The sequence below is a fragment of the Artemia sp. Qi Xiang Cuo genome, chromosome 7, assembly GCF_049724085.1.
Source record: "Artemia sp. Qi Xiang Cuo chromosome 7, ASM4972408v1, whole genome shotgun sequence".
In the NCBI taxonomy this organism is placed as follows: Eukaryota; Metazoa; Arthropoda; class Branchiopoda; order Anostraca; family Artemiidae; genus Artemia; species Artemia sp. Qi Xiang Cuo.
In genome coordinates this window covers 6,851,476-6,873,952 of record NC_142800.1, presented here as the reverse complement: position 1 = coordinate 6,873,952, position 22,477 = coordinate 6,851,476, and the positions used below count along the sequence as shown (strand labels likewise).

The following is a 22,477-nucleotide window of genomic DNA, read 5'->3' as shown; positions in this document are numbered from 1 at the left end:
AACTCTTGCATTTCAACGAAAGAAATCCAAAAATGAACTTTGGAAAATCAAGAGAATGTAACTGTGAAAAAGTAAACCACGACAAAACACTACTGAAATATTCCAGCTCTTGCATTTCAAGGAAAGAAATACAAAATGAACTTTGAAAAATCAAGAGAATGTAACTGTGACAAGGTAAACTACGACAAAACACTACTGAAATATTCCAACTCTTGCATTTCAAGGAATAAAAATCCAAAATGAACTTTGAAAAATCAAGAGAATGTAACTGTGACACGGTAAACCACGACAAATCACTACTGAAATATTCCAACTCTTGCATTTCACGAAAAAAATTCAAAATGAACTTTGAAAAATCAAGAGAATGTAAGTGTGACATGGTAAACCATCACAAAACACTACTGAAATATTCCGACTCTTGCATTTCACGAAAGAAATTCAAAATGAACTTTGAAAAATCAAGAGAATGTAACTGTGAAAAGGTAAAGCACAACAAAACATTACTGAAATATTGCAACTCTTGCATTTCAACCAAAGAAATTCAAAATAAACTTTGAAAAATTAAGAGAATGTAACTGTGACAAGGTAAAACATGATAAAACACTACTGAAATAATCCAACTCTTGCATTTCAATGAAAGAAATTCAAAATGAACTTTGAAAAATTAAGAGAATGTAACTCTGACAAGGTAAACCCCAACAAAACACTACTGAAATATTCCAACTCTTGCATTTCAACGAATGAAGATCAAAATGAACTTTGAAAAATCAAGAGAATGTAACTGTGACATGGTAAACCACGATAAAACACTAGTGAAATATTCCAACTCTTGCATTTCAATGAAAGAAATCCAAAATGAACTTTAAAAACTTAAGAGAATGTAAGTGTGACAAAGTAAAACATAACAAAACACTACTGAAATATTCCAACTTTTGCATTTCAACGAAAGAAATTCAAAATGAAATTTGAAAAATCAAGAGAATTGAAATGTGACAAGGTAAACCATAACAAAACACTACTGAAATATTCCAACTCTTGCATTTCAACGAAAGAAATCCAAAAATGAGCTTTGAAAAATCAAGAGAATGTAACTGTGACAAGGTAAACCACGACAAAACACTACTGAAATATTCCAACTCCTGCATTTCACGAAAGAAACTCAAAACGAACTTCGAAAAATCAAGAGAATGTAACTGTGACATGGTAAACCACGACAAAACACTACTGAAATATTCCAACTCTTGCATTTCACGAAAGAAATTCAAAATGAACTTTGAAAAATCAAGAGAATGTAACTGTGACAAGGTAAAGCACAACAAAACATTACTGAAATATTGCAACTCTTGCATTTCAACGAAAGAAATTCAAAATAAACTTTGAAAAATTAAGAGAATGTAACTGTGGCAAGGTAAAACATGATAAAACACTACTGCAATATTCCAACTCTTGCATTTCAACGAAAGAAATCCAAAATGAACTTTGAAAAATCAAGAGAATCTAACTGTGACATGGTAAACCACAACAAAACACTACTCAAATATTACAACTCTTACATTTCAAAGAAAGAAATTCGAAATAAACTTTGAAAAATGAATAAAATGTATCTGTGACAAAGTAAACTTCGTCCAAACACTACTGAAATATTCCAGCTCTCGCATTTCAACGAAAGAAATTCAAAATGAACTTTGTAAAATCATGAGAATGTAACTGTGACATGGTAAACCACGATAAAACACTACTGAAATATTCCAACTCTTGCATTTCAATGAAAGAAATTCAAAATGAACTTTGAAAAATCAAGAGAATTGAACTGTGACAAGGTAAACCATAACAAAACACTACTGAAATATTCCAACTCTTGCATTTCAACGAAAGAAATCAAAAATGAACTTTGAAAAATCAAGAGAATGTAACCGTAAAAATGTAAACCACGACCAAACACTACTGAAATATTCCTACTCTTGTATTTCACAACATAAACTAAAATGAACTATTAAAAATCAAGAGAATGTAAGTGTGACATTGTAAAGCATAACAAAACACTACTGATATATTCCAATTCTTGCATTTCAACGAAAGAAATTCAAAATGAACTTTGAAAAATCAAGAGAATGTAACTGTGAGATGGTAAACCACGACAAAACAATACTGAAATATTCCAACTCTTGCATTTCACGAAAGAAATCCAAAATGAACTTTGAAAAATAAAGAGAATGTAACTTTGGCAAGGTAAACCATAACAAAACACTACTGAAATAATACAATTCTTGTATTTCAATAAAAGAAATCCAAAATAAACTTTGCAAAATCATGAGAATGTAGCTGTGACAAGGTAAACCATGACAAAACACTACTGAAATATTCTAACTCTTGCATTTCAATGAAAGAAATTCAAAATGAACTTTGGAAAATCAAGAGAATGTAACTGTGAAATGGTAAACCACGACAAAACACTACTGAAATAATCCAACTCTTGCATTTCAATGAAAGAATATCAAAATGAACTTTGAAAAATCAAGAGAATGTAACTGTGACATGGTAAACCATGACAAAACACTACTGAAATATTCCAACTCTTGCATTTCAACGAAAGAAATCCAAAATGAACTATGAAAAATCAAGAGAATGTAACTGTGACAAGGTAAACCACGACAAAACACTACTGAAATATTCCAACTCTTACATTTCAACGAGAGAAATTCAAAATGAACTTTGATAAATCAAGAGAATGTAACTGTGACAAGGTATACCATAACAAAACACTACTGAAATATTCCAACTCTTGCATTTCAACGAAAGAAATCCAAAAATGAACTTTGAAAAATCAAGAGAATTTAACTGTGGCAAGGTAAACCACGAGAAAACACTACTGAAATATTCCAACTCTTTCATTTCAATGAAAGAAATTCAAAATGAACTTTGAAAAATCAAGAGAATGCAACTGTGACAAGGTAAACCACAACAAAACACTACTGAAATATTCCAACTCTTGCATTTCAACGAAAGAAGATCAAAATGAACTTTGAAAAATCAAGAGAATGTAACTGTGACATGGTAAATCATGACAAAACACTACTGAAATATTCCAACTCTTGCATTTCAACGAAAGAAATACAAAATGAACTTTGAAAAATCAAGAGAATGTAACTGTGACACGGTAAAACATGACAAAACACTACTGAAATAATCAAACTCTTGCATTTCAACGAAAGAAATTCAAAATGAACTTTGAAAAATCAAGAGAATGTAACTGTGACAAGGTATACCATAACAAAACACTACTGAAATATTCCAACTCTTGCATTTCAACGAAAGAAATCCTAAAATGAACTTTAAAAAAATCAAGAGAATGTAACTGTGACATGGTAAACCACGATAAAACACTACTGAAATATTCCAACTCTTGCATTTCAATGAAAGAAATTCAAAATGAACTTTGAAAAATCAAGAGAATGTAACTGTGACAAGGTAAACCATAACAAAACACTACTGAAATATTCCAACTTTTGCATTTCAACGAAATAAATTCAAAATGAACTTTGAAAAATCAAGAGAATTGAACTTTGACAGGGTAAACCATAACAAAACACTACTGAAATATTCCAACTCTTGCATTTCAACGAAAGAAATCCAAAAATGAGCTTTGAAAAATAAAGAGAATGTAACTGTGACATGGTAAACCTGGACAAAACACTACTGAAATATTCCAACTCTTGCATTTCAAGGAAATAAATACAAAATGAACTTTGAAAAATCAAGAGAATTTAACTGTGACAAGGTAAACAACGACAAAACACTACTTAAATATTCCAACTCTTGCATTTCACGAAAGAAATTCAAAATGAACTTTGAAAAATCAAGTGAATGTAACTGTGACATGGTTAACCACGACAAAACACTACTGAAATAATCCAACTCTTGCATTTCACGAAAGAAATCCAAAATGAACTTTGAAAAATCAAGAGAATGTAACTGTGACAAGGTAAAGCACAACAAAACACTAGTGAAATATTCCAATTCTTGCATTTCAACGAAAGAAATACAAAATAAACTTTGAAAAATCAAGAGAATGTAACTGTGACATGGTAAACCACGACAAAACACTACTGAAATATTCCAACTCATGCATTTCAATGAAAGAAACTCCAAAATGAACTTTGAAAAATCAAGAGAATGTAACTGTGACAAGGTAAACAACGACAATACACTACTGAAATATTCCAACTCTTGCATTTCACGAAAGAAATTCAAAATGAACTTTGAAAAATAAAGGGAATGTAACTGTGACATGGTTAACCACGACAAAACACTACTGAAATAATCCAACTCTTGCATTTCACGAAAGGAATTCAAAATGAACTTTGAAAAATAAAGAGAATGTAACTGTGACACTGTAAAGCACAACAAAACACTACTGAAATATTCCAACTCTTGCATTTCAACGAAATAAATACAAAATGAACTTTGAAAAATCAAGAGAATGTAACTTTGACAAGGTAAACCACTACGAAACACTACTGAAATATTCCAACTCTTGCATTTCACGAAATAAATTCAAAATGAACTTTGAAAAATCAAGAGAATGTAACTGTGATAAGGTAAAGCACAACAAAACACATTTCAACGAAAGAAATCCACAATGAACTTTGAAAAATCAAGAGAGTATAACTGTGACACGGTAAACCACTACAAAACACTACTGAAATATTCCAACTCTTGAATTTCACGAAAGAAATTCAAAATGAACTTTGAAAAATCAAGAGAATGTAACTGTGACAAGGTAAACCACGACAAGACACTACTGAATTATTCCAACTCATGCATTTCAACGAAAGAAATTCAAAATGAACTTTGAAAAATCAAGAGAATGTAACTCTGACAAGGTAAAGCACAACAAAACACTACTGAAATATTCCAACTTTTGCATTTCAAGGAAAGAAATCCAAAATGAACTTTGAAAAATTAAGAGAATGTAACTGTGACATGGTAAACCACGATAAAACACTACTGAAATATTCCATCTCTTTCATTTCAATGAAAGAAATTCAAAATGAACTTTGAAAAATCAAGAGAATGTAACTGTGACAAGGTAAACCACAACAAAACACTACTGAAATATTCCAACTCTTGCATTTCAACGAAAGAAGATCAAAATGAACTTTGAAAAATCAAGAGAATGTAACTGTGACATGGTAAATCATGACAAAACACTACTGAAATATTCCAACTCTTGCATTTCAACGAAAGAAATCCAAAATGAACTTTGAAAAATCAAGAGAATGTAACTGTGACACGGTAAACCATGACAAAACACTACTGAAATATTCCAACTCTTCCATTTCAACGAAAGAAATTCAAAATGAACTTTGAAAAATCAAGAGAATGTAACTGTGACAAGGTAAACCATAACAAAACACTACTGAAATATTCCAACTCTTGCATTTCAACGAAAGAAATACTAAAATGAACTTTGAAAAATCAAGAGAATGTAACTTTGACATGGTAAACCACGAAAAAACACTACTGAAATATTCCAACTTGCATTTCAATGAAAGAAATTCAAAATGAACTTTGAAAAATCAATAGAATGTAACTGTGACAAGGTAAACCACAACAAAACACTACTGAAATATTGCAACTCTTTCATTTCAACGAAAGAAATTCAAAATGAAATTTGAAAAATCAAAAGAATTGAACTTTGGCAGGGTAAACCATAACAAAACACTACTGAAATATTCCAACTCTTGCATTTCAACGAAAGAAATCCAAAAATGAGCTTGGAAAAATCAAGAGAATGTAACTGTGACATGGTAAACCTGGACAAAACACTACTGAAATATTCCAACTCTTGCATTTCAAGGAAATAAAAACAAAATGAACTTTGAAAAATCAAGAGAATTTAACTGTGACAAGGTAAACCACGACAAAACACTACTGAAATATTCCAACTCTTGCATTTCACGAAAGAAATTCAAAATGAACTTTGAAAAATAAAGAGAATGTAACTGTGACATGGTTAACCACGACAAAACACTACTGAAATACTCCAACTCTTGCATTTCACGAAAGAAATACAAAATGAACTTTGAAAAATCAAGAGAATGTAACTGTGACAAGGTAAAGCACAACAAAACACTACTGAAATATTCCAACTCTTGCATTTCAATGAAAGAAATGCACAACGAACTTTGAAAATCAAGAGAATGTAACTGTGACATGGTAAACCACGACAAAACACTACTGAAATATTCCAACTCTTGCATTTTAATGAAAGAAATTCCAAAATGAACTTTGAAAAATCAAGAGAATGTAACTGTGACAAGGTAAACAACGACAAAACACTACTGAAATAATCCAACTCTTGCATTTCACGAAAGAAATTCAAAATGAACTTTGAAAAATAAAGGGAATGTAACTGTGACATGGTTAACCACGACAAAACACTACTGAAATAATCCAACTCTTGCATTTCACGAAAGAAATCCAAAATGAACTTTGAAAAATCAAGAGAATGTAACTGTGACAAGGTAAAGCACAACAAAACACTACTGAAATATTCCAACTCTTGCATTTCAATGAAAGAAATCCAAAATCAACTTTGAAAAATCAAGAGAATGTAACTGTGACATGGTAAACCACGACAAAACACTACTGAAATATTCCAACTCTTGCATTTCACGAAAGAAATTCAAAATGAACTTTGAAAAATCAAGAGAATGTAACTGTGATAAGGTAAAGCACAACAAAACACATTTCAACGAAAGAAATCCACAATGAACTTTGAAAAATCAAGAGAGTATAACTGTGACACGGTAAACCACTACAAAACACTACTGAAATATTCCAACTCTTGCATTTCACGAAAGAAATTCAAAATGAACTTTGAAAAATAAAGAGAATGTAACTGTGACAAGGTAAACCACGACAAGACACTACTGAATTATTCCAACTCATGCATTTCAACGAAAGAAATTCAAAATGAACTTTTAAAAATCAAGAGAATTTAACTGTGACAAGGTAAAGCACAACAAAACAATACTTAAATATTCCAACTCCTGCATTTCAAGGAAAGAAATCCAAAATGAACTTTGAAAAATTAAGAGAATATAACTGTGACAAGGTAAACCACGACAAAACACTACTGATATATTCCAACTCTTGCATTTCAACGAAAGAAATTCAAAATGAACTTTGAAAAATCAAGAGAATGTAACTTTGACAAGGTAAAGCACAACAAAACACTACTGAAATATTACAACTCTTGCATTTCAACGAAAGAAATTCAAAATAAACTTTGAAAAATTAAGAGAATGTAACTGTGACAAGGTAAAACATGACAAAACACTACTGAAATATTCCAACTCTTGCATTTCACGAAAGAAATCCCAAATGAACTTTGAAAAATCAAGGGAATGTAAGTGTGACAAGGTAAACCATAACAAAACACTACTGAAATAATCCAATTCTTGTATTTCAATAAAAGAAATTCCAAATGAACTTTGAAAAATCATGAGAATGTAACTGTGACAAGGTAAACCACGACAAAACACTACTGAAATATTCCAACTCTTGTATTTCAAAGAAAGAAATTCAAAATGAACTTTGAAAAATTAAGAGAATGTAACTGTGACAAGGTAAACCACAACAAAACACTACTGAAATATTCCAACTCTTGCATTTTAACGAAAGAAAATCAAAATGAACTTTGAAAAATCAAGAGAATGTATCTGTGACAAGGTAAACCATGCCAAAACACTACTGAAATAGTCCAACTCTTGCACTTCAATGAAAGAAATTCAGAATGAACTTTGAAAAATCAAGAAAATGAAACTGTGACAAGGTAGAGCACGACAAAACACTACTGAAATATTCCAACTCTTGCATTTCAACGAGAGAAATACAAAATGAACTTTGATAAATCAAGAGAATGTAACTGTGACAAGGTATACCATCACAAAACACTACTGAAATATTCCAACTCTTGCATTTCAAAGAAAGAAGATCAAAATGAACTTTGAAAAATCATGAGAATGTAACTGTGACATGGTAAGTAATCACAAAACACTACTGAAATATTCAAAATCGTCATCTCAACGAAATAAATCCAAAATGAACTTTGAAAAATCAAGAGAATGTAACTGTGACACTGTAAACCATAGCAAAAAACTACTGAAATATTCCAACTCTTACATTTGAACGAGAGAAATCCAAAATGAACTTTGATAAATCAAGAGAATGTAACTGTGACAAGGTATACCATAACAAAACACTACTGAAATATTCCAACTCTTGCATTTCAACGAAAGAAATTCAAAAATGAACTTTGAAAAATCAAGAGAATGTAACTGTGACATGATAAACCACGATAAAACACTACTGAAATATTCCAACTCTTGCATTTGAACGAAAGAAATTCAAAATGAACTTTGATAAATCAAGAGAATGTAACTGTGACAAGGTAAACCACAACAAAACACTACTGAAATATTCCAACTCTTGCATTTCAACGAAAGAAGATCAAAATGAACTTTGAAAAATCAAGAGAATGTAACTGTGACATGGTAAATCATGACAAAACACTACTGAAATATTCCAACTCTTGCATTTCAACGAAAGAAATCCAAAATGAACTTTGAAAAATCAAGAGAATGTAACTGTGACACGGTAAACCATGACAAAACACTACTGAAATATTCCAACTCTTACATTTCAACGAAAGAAATTCAAAATGAACTTTGAAAAATCAAGAGAATGTAACTGTGACAAGGTATACAATAACAAAACACTACTGAAATATTCCAACTCTTGCATTTCAAAGAAAGAAATCCAAAAATGAACTTTAAAAAAATCAAGATAATTTAACTGTGAAAAGTTAAACCACGAAAAAACACTACTTAAATATTCCAACTCTTAAATTTCAATGAAATAAATCCAAAATGAACTTTGAAAAATCAAGAGAATGTAAGTGTGACAAAGTAAACCATGACAAAACACAACTAAAATATTCCAAATCTTGCATTTCAACGAAAGAAATTCAAAATGAACTTTGAAAAATCAAGAGAATGGAACTGTGACAAGGTAAACCATCACAAAACACTACTGAAATATTCCAACTCTTGCATTTCAACGAAAGAAATACAAAAATGAGCTTTGAAAAATAAAGAGAATGTAACTGTGACATGGTAAACCTCGACAAAACACTACTGAAATATTCCAACTCTTGCATTTCAAGGAAAGAAAAACAAAATGAACTTTGAAAAATCAAGAGAATTTAACTGTGACAAGGTAAACCACGACAAAACACTACTGAAATATTCCAACTCTTGCATTTCACGAAAGAAATTCAAAATGAACTTTGAAAAATAAAGAGAATGTAACTGTGACATGGTTAACCACGACAAAACACTACTGAAATAATCCAACTCTTGCATTTCACGAAAGAAATCCAAAATGAACTTTGAAAAATCAAGAGAATGTAACTGTGACAAGGTAAAGCACAACAAAACACTACTGAAATATTCCAATTCTTGCATTTCAACGAAAGAAATCCAAAATAAACTTTGAAAAATCAAGAGAATGTAACTGTGACATGGTAAACCACTACACAACACTAGTGAAATATTCCAACTCATTCATTTCAATGAAAGAAATGCAAAATGAACTTTGAAAAATCAATAGAATTTAACTGTGACAAGGTAAACCACGACAAAACACTACTGAAATATTCCAACTCTTGCATTTCACGAAAGAAATTCAAAATGAACTTTGAAAAATAAAGAGAATGTAACTGTGACATGGTTAACCACGACAAAACACTACTGAAATAATCCAACTCTTGCATTTCACGAAAGAAATACAAAATGAACTTTGAAAAATCAAGAGAATGTAACTGTGACAAGGTAAAGCACAACAAAACACTACTGAAATATTCCAACTCTTGCATTTCAACGAAAGAAATTCAAAATGAAATTTGGAAAATCAAGAGAATGTAACTGTGACATAGTAAACCACGACAAAACACTACTGAAATATTCCAACTCTTGCATTTCACGAAATAAATTCAAAATGAACTTTGAAAAATCAAGAGAATGTAATTGTGATAAGGTAAAGCACAACAAAACACATTTCAACGAAAGAAATCCACAATGAACTTTGAAAAATCAAGAGAGTATAACTGTGACACGGTAAACCACTACAAAACACTACTGAAATATTCCAACTCTTGAATTTCAACGAAAGAAATTCAAAATGAACTTTGAAAAATCAAGATAATGTAACTGTGACAAGGTAAACCACGACAAGACACTACTGAATTATTCCAACTCATGCATTTAAACGAAAGAAATTCAAAATGAAATTTGAAAAATCAAGAGAATGTAACTGTGACAAGGTAAAGCACAACAAAACACTACTGAAATATTCCAACTCTTGCATTTCAAGGAAAGAAATCCAAAATGAACTTTGAAAAATAAAGAGAATGTAACTGTGACATGGTAAACCACGACAAAACACTACTGAAATAATCCAACTCTTGCATTTCACGAAAGAAATCCAAAATGAACTTTGAAAAATCAAGAGAATGTAACTGCGACAAGGTAAACCACGACAAAACACTACTGAAATATTCCAACTCTTGCATTTCAACGAAAGAAATACAAAATTAACTTTGAAAAATCAAGAGAATGTAACAGTGACATGGTAAACCACGACAAAACACTAGTGAAATATTCCAACTCATGCATTTCAATGAAATAAATCCAAAATTAACTTTGAAAAATCAAGAGAATTTAACTGTGACAAGGTAAACCACGACAAAACACTACTGAAATATTCCAACTCTTGCATTTCACGAAAGAAATTCAAAATGAACTTTGAAAAATAAAGGGAATGTAACTGTGACATGGTTAACCACGACAAAACACTACTGAAATAATCCAACTCTTGCATTTCATGAAAGGAATTCAAAATGAACTTTTAAAAATCAAGAGAATGTAACTGTGACAATGTAAAGCACAACAAAACACTACTGAAATATTCCAATTCTTGCATTGCAACGACAGAAATCCAAAATGAACTTTGGAAAATCAAGAGAATGTAACTTTGACAAGGTAAACCACGACGAAACACTACTGAAATATTCCAACTCTTGCATTTCACGAAATAAATTCAAAATGAACTTTGAAAAATCAAGAGAATGTAATTGTGATAAGGTAAAGCACAACAAAACACATTTCAACGAAAGAAATCCACAATGAACTTTGAAAAATCAAGAGAGTATAACTGTGACACGGTAAACCACTACAAAACACTACTGAAATATTCCAACTCTTGCATTTCACGAAAGAAATTCAAAATGAACTTTGAAAAATCAAGAGAATGTAACTGTGACAAGGTAAACCACGACAAAACACTACTGAATTATTCCAACTCATGCAATTCAACGAAAGAAATTCAAAATGAACTTTGAAAAATCAAGAGAATGTAACTCTGACAAGGTAAAGCACAACAAAACACTACTGAAATATTCCAACTCTTGCATTTCAAGGAAAGAAATCCAAAATGAACTTTGAAAAATAAAGAGAATGTAACTGTGACATGGTTAACCACGACAAGACACTACTTATATATTCCAACTCTTGCATTTCAACGAAAGAAATTCAAAATGAACTTTGAAAAATCAAGAGAATGTAACTGTGACAAGGTAAAGCACAAGAAAATATTACTGAAATATTGCAACTCTTGCATTTCAACGAAAGAAATTCAAAATAAACTTTGAAAAATTAAGAGAATTTAACTGTGACAAGGTAAAACATGATAAAACACTACTGCAATATTCCAACTCTTGCATTTCAACGAAAGAAATACAAAATGAACTTTGAAAAATCAAGAGAATGTAAGTTTGACAAGGTAAACCATAACAAAACACTACTGAAATAATCCAATTCTTGTATTTCAATGAAAGAAATTCAAAATGAACTTTGAAAAATTATGAGAGTGTAACTATGATAATGTAAAGCACGAAAAAACATTACTTCAATAATCTAACGCTCGAATTTCAATTATCGGAAACCAACATAAACTATGAATAATTATTAGAATATAACTGTTACAAGGGAAACAACGACAAAACGCTAGTGAAATATTCCAATTCTTGCATTTCAACGAAAGAAGATCAAAATGAACTTTGAAAAATCAAGAGAATGTAACTGTGACATGGTAAACCACGACAAAACACTACTTAAATATTCCAACTCTTGCATTTCAACGTAAGAAATCCAAAATGAACTTTGAAAAATAAAGAGAATGTAACTGTGACAAGGTAAACCATGACAAAACACTACTGAAATATTCCAACTCTTACATTTCAACGAGAGAAATTCAAAATGAACTTTGATAAATCAAGAGAATGTAACTGTGACAAGGTATACCATAACAAAACACTACTGAAATATTCCAACTCTTGCATTTCAACGAAAGAAGATCAAAATGAACTTTGAAAAATCAAGAGAATGTAACTGTGACATGGTAAACCACGATAAAACACTACTTAAATATTCCAACTCTTTCATTTCAATGAAAGAAATTCAAAATGAACTTTGAAAAATCAAGAGAATGTAACTGTGACAAGGTAAACCACAACAAAACACTACTGAAATATTCCAACTCTTGCATTTCAACGAAAGAATATCAAAATGAACTTTGAAAAATCAAGAGAATGTAACTGTGACATGGTAAATCATGACAAAATACTACTGAAATATTCCAACTCTTTCATTTCAACGAAAGAAATACAAAATGAACTTTGAAAAATCAAGAGAATGTAACTGTGACATGGTAAACCATGACAAAACACTACTGAAATATTCCAACTCTTGAATTTCAACGAGATAAACTCAAATTGAACTTTGAAAAATCAAGAGAATGTAACTGTGACAAGGTATACCATAACAAAACACTACTGAAATATTCCAACTCTTGCATTTCAACGAAAGAAATCCAAAAATTAACATTGAAAAATCCAGAGAATTTAACTGTGACAAGGTAAAGACTAATAAAACACTACTGAAATATTCCAACTCTTTCATTTCAAGGAAATAAATCCAAAATGAAATTTGAAAAATCAAGAGAATGTAAGTCTGACAAGGTAAACCACAACAAAACACTACTGAAATATTCCAACTCTTGCATTTCAACGAAAGAAATTCAAAATGAACTTTGAAAAATCAAGAGAATTGAACTGTGACAGTGTAAACCATTACAAAACACTACTGAAATATTCAAACTATTATATTTCTACTAAATATATTCAAAATGCACTGTGAAAAATCAAGAGATTTTAACTGTGATAAGGTAAATCGCATCAGAAAACTTCTCAAGTATTCAAACTTTGTTATTTCAACGAAAGAAATTCAAAAATGAACTTTGGAAAATCAAGAGAATGTAACTGTGACACGGTAAAGCAAAACAAAACACTACTTAAATATTCCAACTCTTGCATTTCAAGGAAAGAAATCCAAAATAAACTTTGAAAAATCAAGAGAATGTAACTGTGACAAGGTAAACTACTACAAAACACTACTGAAATATTCCAACTCTTGCATTTCAAGGAAATAAATCCAAAATGAACTTTGAAAAATCAAGAGAATGTAACTGTGACAATGTAAACCACGACAAAACACTAATGAAATATCCCTACTCCTGTATTTCACAAAAGAATCCCAAAAGGAACATTGAATAATCAAGAAACTATAACTTTGAAAAAGTAAATCAAGACGAAACACAACGAAAGCATTCAAATCCTTGCAATTCAGGTAGAAAATCGAAATTCAACATTGAAAAATCCAGAGAATGTAGCTGTTAGCGACTCAAGTATAACGAAATACTACTGAAATATTCCAATTCTTACTTTTAAAGGAAAAAAATCCAAATTAAACTTTGGAAAATCAAGAGAATGTGACTGTGACACGGTAAATCACAACAAAACACTATTGAAATATTCCAACTCTTGTATTTCAATGAAAGAAATCCAAAACGAACTTTGAAAAATAAAAAGAATGTAACTTTGACATGGTAAACCACGACGAAACACTACTGAAATATTACAACTCTTGCATTTCACGAAATAAATCCAAAATGAACTTTGAAAAATCAAGAGAATGTAATTGTGATAAGGTAAAGCACAACAAAACACATTTCAACGAAAGAAATCCACAATGAACTTTGAAAAATCAAGAGAGTATAACTGTGACACGGTAAACCACTACAAAACACTACTGATATATACCAACTCTTGCATTTCAACGAAAGAAATTCAAAATGAACTTTGAAAAATCAAGAGAATGTAACTCTGACAAGGTAAAGCACAACAAAACACTACTGAAATATTCCAACTCTTGCATTTCAACGAAAGAAATCCAAAATGAACTTTGAAAAATTAAGAGAATGTAACTGTGACAAGGTAAACCACGACAAGACACTACTGATATATTCCAACTCTTGCATTTCAACGAAAGAAATTCAAAATGAACTTTGAAAAATCAAGATAATGTAACTGTGACAAGGTAAACCACGACAAGACACTACTGAAATATTCCAACTCATGCATTTCAACGAAAGAAATTCAAAATGAACTTTGAAAAATCAAGAGAATGTAACTCTGACAAGGTAAAGCACAACAAAACACTACTGAAATATTCCAACTCTTTCATTTCAAGAAAAGAAATCCAAAATGAACTTTTAAAAATTAAGAGAATGTAACTGTGACAAGGTAAACCACGACAAGACACTACTGATATATTCCAACTCTTGCATTTCAACGAAAGAAATTCAAAATGAACTTTGAAAAATCAAGAGAATGTAACTTTGACAAGGTAAAGCACAAGAAAATATTACTGAAATATTGCAACTCTTGCATTTCAACGAAAGAAATTCAAAATAAACTTTGAAAAATTCAGAGAATGTAACTGTGACAAGGTAAAACATGATAAAACACTACTGCAATATTCCAACTCTTGCATTTCAACGAAAGAAATCCAAAATGAACTTTGAAAAATCAAGAGAATGTAAGTTTGACAAGGTAAACCATAACAAAACACTACTGAAATAATCCAATTCTTGTATTTCAATGAAAGAAATTCCAAATGAACTTTGAAAAATCATGAGAATGTAACTGTGACAAGGTAAACCACGACAAAACACTACTGAAATAATCCAACTCTTGAATTTCAATGAAAGAAATTCAAAATGAACTTTGAAAAATTAAGAGAATGTAACTGTGACAAGGTAAACCACAACAAAACACTACTTAAATATTCCAACTCTTGCATTTCAACGAAAGAAAAACAAAATGAACTTTGAAAAATCAAGAGAATGTAACTGTGACATGTTAAATCATGACAAAACAATATTGAAATATTCCAACTCTCGCATTTCAATAAAAAAAATCCAAAATGAACTTTGAAAAATCAAGAGAATGTAACTGTGGCAAGGTAAACAATGGCAAAACACTACTTAAATATTCCAACTCTTTTATTTCAACGAAACAAATTCAAAATGAACTTTGATAAATCAAGAAAATGTAACTGTGACAAGGTAAACCATAACAAAACACAACTGAAATATTCCAACTCTTGCATTTCAACGAAAGAAATCCAAAAATGAACTTTGAAAAATCAAGAGAATGTAACTGTGACATGGTAAACCAAGTTAAAACACTACTGAAATATTCCAACTCTTGCATTTCAATGAAAGAAATTCAAAATGAACTTTGAAAAATCAAGAGAATGTAACTGTGACAAGGTAAACCACAACAAAACACTACTGAAATATTCCAACTCTTGCATTTCAACGAAAGAAGATCAAAATGAACTTTGAAAAATCAAGAGAATGTAACTGTGACATGGTAAATCATGACAAAACACTACTGAAATATTCCAACTCTTGCATTTCAACGAAAGAAATCCAAAATGAACTTTGAAAAATCAAGAGAATGTAACTGTGATAACGTAAACCACGACAAAACACTACTGAAATATTCTAACTCTTGCTTTTCAACGAAATAAATCCAAAATGAACTTTGAAAAATCAAGAGAATGTAACTGTGACAGGGTAAAGCACAACAAAACACTACTGAAATATTCCAACTCTTGTATTTCAACGAAAGAAATCCAAAATAAACTTTGAAAAATCAAGATAATGTAACTCTGACAAGGTAAAGCACAACAAGACACTGCTGAATTATTCCAATTCTTGCATTTCAACGAAAGAAATACAAAACGAACTTTGAAAAATCAAGAGAATGTAACTGTGACATGGTAAACCACGACAAAACACTACTGAAATATTCCAACTCTTGCATTTCACGAAATAAATTCAAAATGAACTTTGAAAAATCAAGAGAATGTAATTGTGATAAGGTAAAGCACAACAAAACACATTTCAACGAAAGAAATCCACAATGAACTTTGAAAAATCAAGAGAGTATAACTGTGACACGGTAAACCACAACAAAACACTACTGAAATATTCCAACTCTTGCATTTCAACGAAATAAATACAAAATGAACTTTGAAAAATCAAGAGAATGTAACTCTGACAAGGTAAAGCACAACAAAACACTACTGAAATATTCCAACTCTTGCATTTCAAGGAAAGAAATCCAAAATGAACTTTGAAAAATTAAGAGAATGTAACTGTGACAAGGTAAACCACGACAAAACACTACTGATATATTCCAACTCTTGCATTTCAACGAAAGAAATACAAAATGAACTTTGAAAAATCAAGAGAATGTAACTGTGACAAGGTAAACCACGACAAGACACTACTGAAATATTCCAACTCTTGCATTTCAACGAAAGAAATTCAAAATGAACTTTGAAAAATCAAGAGAATGTAACTCTGACAAGGTAAAGCACAACAAAACACTACTGAAATATTCCAACTCTTGCATTTCAAGGAAAGAAATACAAAATGAACTTTGAAAAATTAAGAGAATGTAACTGTGACAAGGTAAACCACGACAAGACACTACTGATATATTCCAACTCTTGCATTTCAACGAAAGAAATTCAAAATGAACTTTGAAAAATCAAGAGAATGTAACTGTGACAAGGTAAAGCACAAGAAAATATTACTGAAATATTGCAACTCTTGCATTTCAACGAAAGAAATTCAAAATAAACTTTGAAAAATTAAGAGAATGAAACTGTGACAAGGTAAAACATGATAAAACACTAATGCAATATTCCAACTCTTGCATTTCAACGAAAGAAATCCAAAATGAACTTTGAAAAATCAAGAGAATGTAAGTTTGACAAGGTAAACCATAACAAAACACTACTGAAATAATCCAATTCTTGTATTTCAATGAAAGAAATTCAAAATGAACTTTTAAAAATCAAGAAAGTGTAACTATTACATTTTAAACCCATACAATACACTACTGCAATAATGTAACACTCTAATTTCAACTATCGAAAATCAAAATGAAATTTGAATTATCAATAAAATATAACTGTGAAAAAGTAAAGCACGACAAAACGCTAGTGAAATAGTCCAACTCTTACATTTCAATGAAAGAAAATCAAAATGAACTTTGAAAAATCAAGAGAATGTCACTGTGACAAGGTATATCATGACAAAACACTACTGAAATATTCCAACTCCTGCATTTCAACGAAAGAAATCCAAATTGAACTTTGAAAAATCAAGAGAATGTAACTGTGGCAAGGTAAACCATAACAAAACACTACTGAAATATTCCAACTCATGCATTTCAACGAGAGAAATTCAAAATGAACTTTGATAAATCAAGAGAATGTAACTGTGACAAGGTATACCATAACAAAACACTACTGAAATATTCCAACTCTTGCATTTCAACGAAAGAAATCCAAAAATGAACTTTGAAAAATCAAGAGAATGTAACTGTGACAAGGTAAATCACAATAAAACACTACTGAAATATTCCAACTCTTGCATTTCAATGAAAGAAATCCAAAATGAACTTTGAAAAATCAAGAGAATGTAACTGTGATAAGGTAAACCACGACAAAACACTACTGAAATATTCCAACTCTTGCATTTCAACGAAAGAAGATCAAAATGAACTTTGAAAAATCAAGAGAATGTAACTGTGACAAGGTAAATCATGACAAAATACTACTGAAATATTCCAACTGTTGCATTTCAACGAAAGAAATCGAAAATGAGCTTTGAAAAATCAAGAGAATGTAACTGTGACAAGGTAAATCATGACAAAATACTACTGAAATATTCCAACTCTTACATTTCAACGAAAGAAATTCAAATTGAACTTTGAAAAATCAAGAGAGTGTAACTGTGACAAGGTAAACCATGACAAAACACTACTTAAATATACAAACTCTTTCATATCAATTAAATAAATTAAAAAAAGAATTTTGAAAAATCAAAAGAATATAACTGTTACAAGACAAACCACGAAAGATCCTAACCGCAATATTTAAACTCTTGCATTTGAACGAAAGAAATTAAAAAATAAAGTTCGAAAAATCCAAAGAGTGTAACTGTAACAAGGTAAACCATAAAAAAACACAACTGAAACATTCCAAATTTTGCATTTCAACGAAAGAAATTCAAAATGAACTTTGAAAAATCAAAAGAATTGAACTTTGGCAGGGTAAACCATAACAAAACACTACTGAAATATTCCAACTCTTGCATTTCAACGAAAGAAATCCAAAAATGAGCTTTGAAAAATAAAGAGAATGTAACTGTGACATGGTAAACCTGGACAAAACACTACTGAAATATTCCAACTCTTGCATTTCAATGAAAGAAATCAACAATGAACTTTGAAAAATCAAGAGAATATATCTGTGACAAGGTAAACTATGACAAAACACTACTGAAATAATCCTACTCTTGCATTTCAATGAAAGAAATCCAAATTGAACATTGAAAAATCATGAGAATGTAACTGTGACATGGAAAACCACGACGAAACACTACTGAAATATTCCAACTCTTGCATTTCAACGAAAGAAATCCAAAAATGAACTTTGGAAAATCAAGAGAATGTAACTGTGACAAGGTAAACCACGACAAAACACCTACTGAAATATTCCAACTCTTGCATTTCAAGAAAAAGAAATCTAAAATGAACTTTGAAAAATCAAGAGAATGTAGCTGTGACAAGGTAAACTACGACAAAACACTACTGAAATATTCCAACTCTTGCATTTCAAGGAAAGAAATCCAAAATGAACTTTGAAAAATCAAGAGAATGTAACTGTTACAAGGTAAACCACGACAAAAAACTATTGAAATATTCCAACTCCTTCTTTTCACGAAAGAAACTCAAAATTAACTTTCAAAAAACAAAAGAATGTAACTAGGACATGGTAAACCATTACAAAAAACTACTAAACTATTCCAACTGTTGTGATACATGAAAGAAATTCAAAATAAACTTTGAAAAATCAGGAAAATGTAGTTGTGACAATGTAAAGCTCAACAAAACACTCCTGAATTATTCCAACTCTTGTGTTTCAACGAAAGAAATCCAAAATAAACTTTGAAAAATCAAGAGAATGTAACTGTGACAAGGTAAACCACGACAAGACACTACTGAAATATTCCAACTCCTGCATTTCAACGAAAGAAATTCAAAATGAACTTTGAAAAATCAAGAGAATGTAACTGTGACAAGGTAAAGCACAACAAAACACTCCTGAAATATTCCAACTCTTGCATTTCAACGAAAGAAATTCAAAATGAACTTTGAAAAATTAACAGACTGTAACTGTGACAAGGTAAACCACGACAAGACACTACTGAAATATTCCAACTCTTGCATTTCAACGAAAGAAATTCAAAATAAACTGTGAAAAATTAAGAGAATGTAACTGTGACAAGGTAAACCACGACAAGACACTACTGAAATATTCCAACTCTTGCATTTCAACGAAAGAAATTCAAAATGAACTTTAAAAAATCAAGAGAATGTAACTGTGACAAGGTAAAGCCCAACAAAACACTACTGAAATGTTCCAAATCTTGCATTTCAACGAAAGAAATCCAAAATGAACTGTGACAAGGTAAACCACAACAAAACACTACTGAACTATTCCAACTCTTGCATTTCAACGAAAGAAATTCCAAATGAACTTTGAAAAAACAAGAGAATGTAATTGTGACATGGTAAACCATGATACAAAACTACTGAAATATTCCAACTCTTGCATTTCAATGAAAGAAAACCAAAATTAACTTTGAAAAATCAAGAGAATATAACTGTGACATGGTAAACCACGACAAAACACTACCGAAATATTCCAACTCTTGCATTTCAATTAAAGAAATCCAAAATGAACTTTGAAAAATCAAGAGTATGTAACTGTGACAAGGTGAACCATGAAAAAACACTACTGAAATATTCCAACTCTCGCATTTCAACGAATGAAATCCAAAATGAACTTTGAAAAATCAAGAGAATGTAACTGTGACATGTTAAACCACGACAAACACTTCCAACTCTTGCATTTCAAGGAAAGAAATCCAAAATGAACTTTGAAAAATCATGTGAATGTAACTGTGACAAGGTAAACCACGACAAAACACTACTGAAATATTCCATCTCTTGCATTTCAAGGAAAGAAATCCAAAATGAACTTTGAAAAATCAAGACAATGTAAATGTGACAAGGTAAACCACGACAAAACACTACTGAAATATTCCAACTCTTGCATTTCACAAAAGAAATTCAAAATGAACTTTGAAAAATCAAGAGAATGTAACTCTGACATGGTAAACCACGACAAAACACTAGTGAATTTAAGTATGTTTCATCTCATTCGAAGACATGTAAAAAAAAATTTGAAAAAAATATATCATGTTAAAAAAAAAAATCCAAAAAAAGAAAATGGGGCGGGGGGCCAAAAAGTTGGAGGGAGGGGGCACCTTTCGATTTTGGGGATAGGGGAACTTTGAGGATTGATGTCTGCTGAATAGGGTCGTTGATGCTTATGATTCTTGATGGTTCGTACTCACATACACCTTACTACTTGATTTGCAAGGATTTCTAAGGTTTGTTCTGAATTTCATTATTAAAATTCTTTTCTTGCCATCTACATCTCTCTTAGTATCAACTTTTTAGTATACTATAACGTTAGACTCTATTTTAAACTGACGACACTGTTCAAACGCCAGTTGTGTATTATACTGAACACATCGAAGAAGTAAAGCTACCCATTATTAAAATTCTTTTCTTGTCATCTACATCTCTCTTAGAATCAACTTTTTAGTATACTATAACGTTAGACTCTATTTTAAATTGACAACACTGTTCAAACGCCACTTGTGTATTATACGGAACACATCGAAGAAGTAAAGCTAGGTCACGTCATAAGACCATTTTATCATCGTTAACCATTTCCATAGATTGAGATTGTTCCAAATTTATAATAAATAAGGTATGAGTTAACATGCTCTTCAGGGTTACCTTAACTGCTAATCACTTTAACCCTTTTTTTCTCCATCTTCATACGATCCAATTTGCAAATTTTATCTAGCTCTGTTTTTTTCCCTATTATTCAAATAAGATCGGTCGTACAGTCCAATTCATGAATCCCTTATCCCTTTTTGCAAATGTCAATCAAACAATTCTGATTGTAGCATCCAATTTTTTAATAACAAACTACTCTCGAGTTAAGGCAATAGTCCAAAAAATCAGAAAAACAAGTCGCTTTTTAAAATGTGCATGTGAAACTGTAGTGTATACCATGTGAGGGAGTACTGACTCTCTTTGAAAAGGTTTAGAGCATCAAGCAAATAGCATGGGAGGGAACATAAACTCCTAGAATAGCATTGGAAGGAACATAAACCCTTAGAATAGCATAGGAAGGAACTTAAACCCTTAGAATAGCATTGGAAGGAAAATAAACGCATAAAATATTATAGGTAAGATAATATGCCCCTAGAATATAAGAGTAAGTAACATAAGCCCTAATAATAGCATTGTAAGGAACATCAACCATGATTATCGCATTTGATATAACTTACATTCCTAAAATGGCATAGGAAGGAATATAAACCCTTAGATTAGCATAGGAGGGAACATAAACCCTTAGAATAGCATAGGAAGGAACATAAGCCCTTAGAATAATAGCATAGGAAGGAACATAAACCCTTGGAATAGCATAGGAAGGAACATAAAACCTTAGAATAGCATAGGAAGGAACATAAACCCTCAGAATAGCATAGGAAGGAGCATAAACCAAGCAAATCCGTAAGTACATGCTCTGGAAAGGTGCCAAAGAACGTAAACCACCCAAATAGCACAGGAAGGAACATAGAATCACCGTTAAACCTTTTTCATGATATTAAACCAATAAGGAAGAAAAGAGTAGTGGCTATAACTTCCATAGAAATGGAAGGTACTACTCTACTTGTACCAGCCCCGATGGCACTGTCGGGAGGGGGGACACATTGTCAT

The 22,477-nt window shown here is 30.9% G+C and overlaps 1 protein-coding gene across 1 annotated transcript in view; it reads right to left on the bottom strand.

Moving 5' to 3' along the window:
* Window positions 1–22,477, bottom strand: part of LOC148949893 (visual pigment-like receptor peropsin) — a 548,047-nt gene that overhangs the window by 108,432 nt on the left and 417,138 nt on the right. The window lies entirely within an intron of this gene.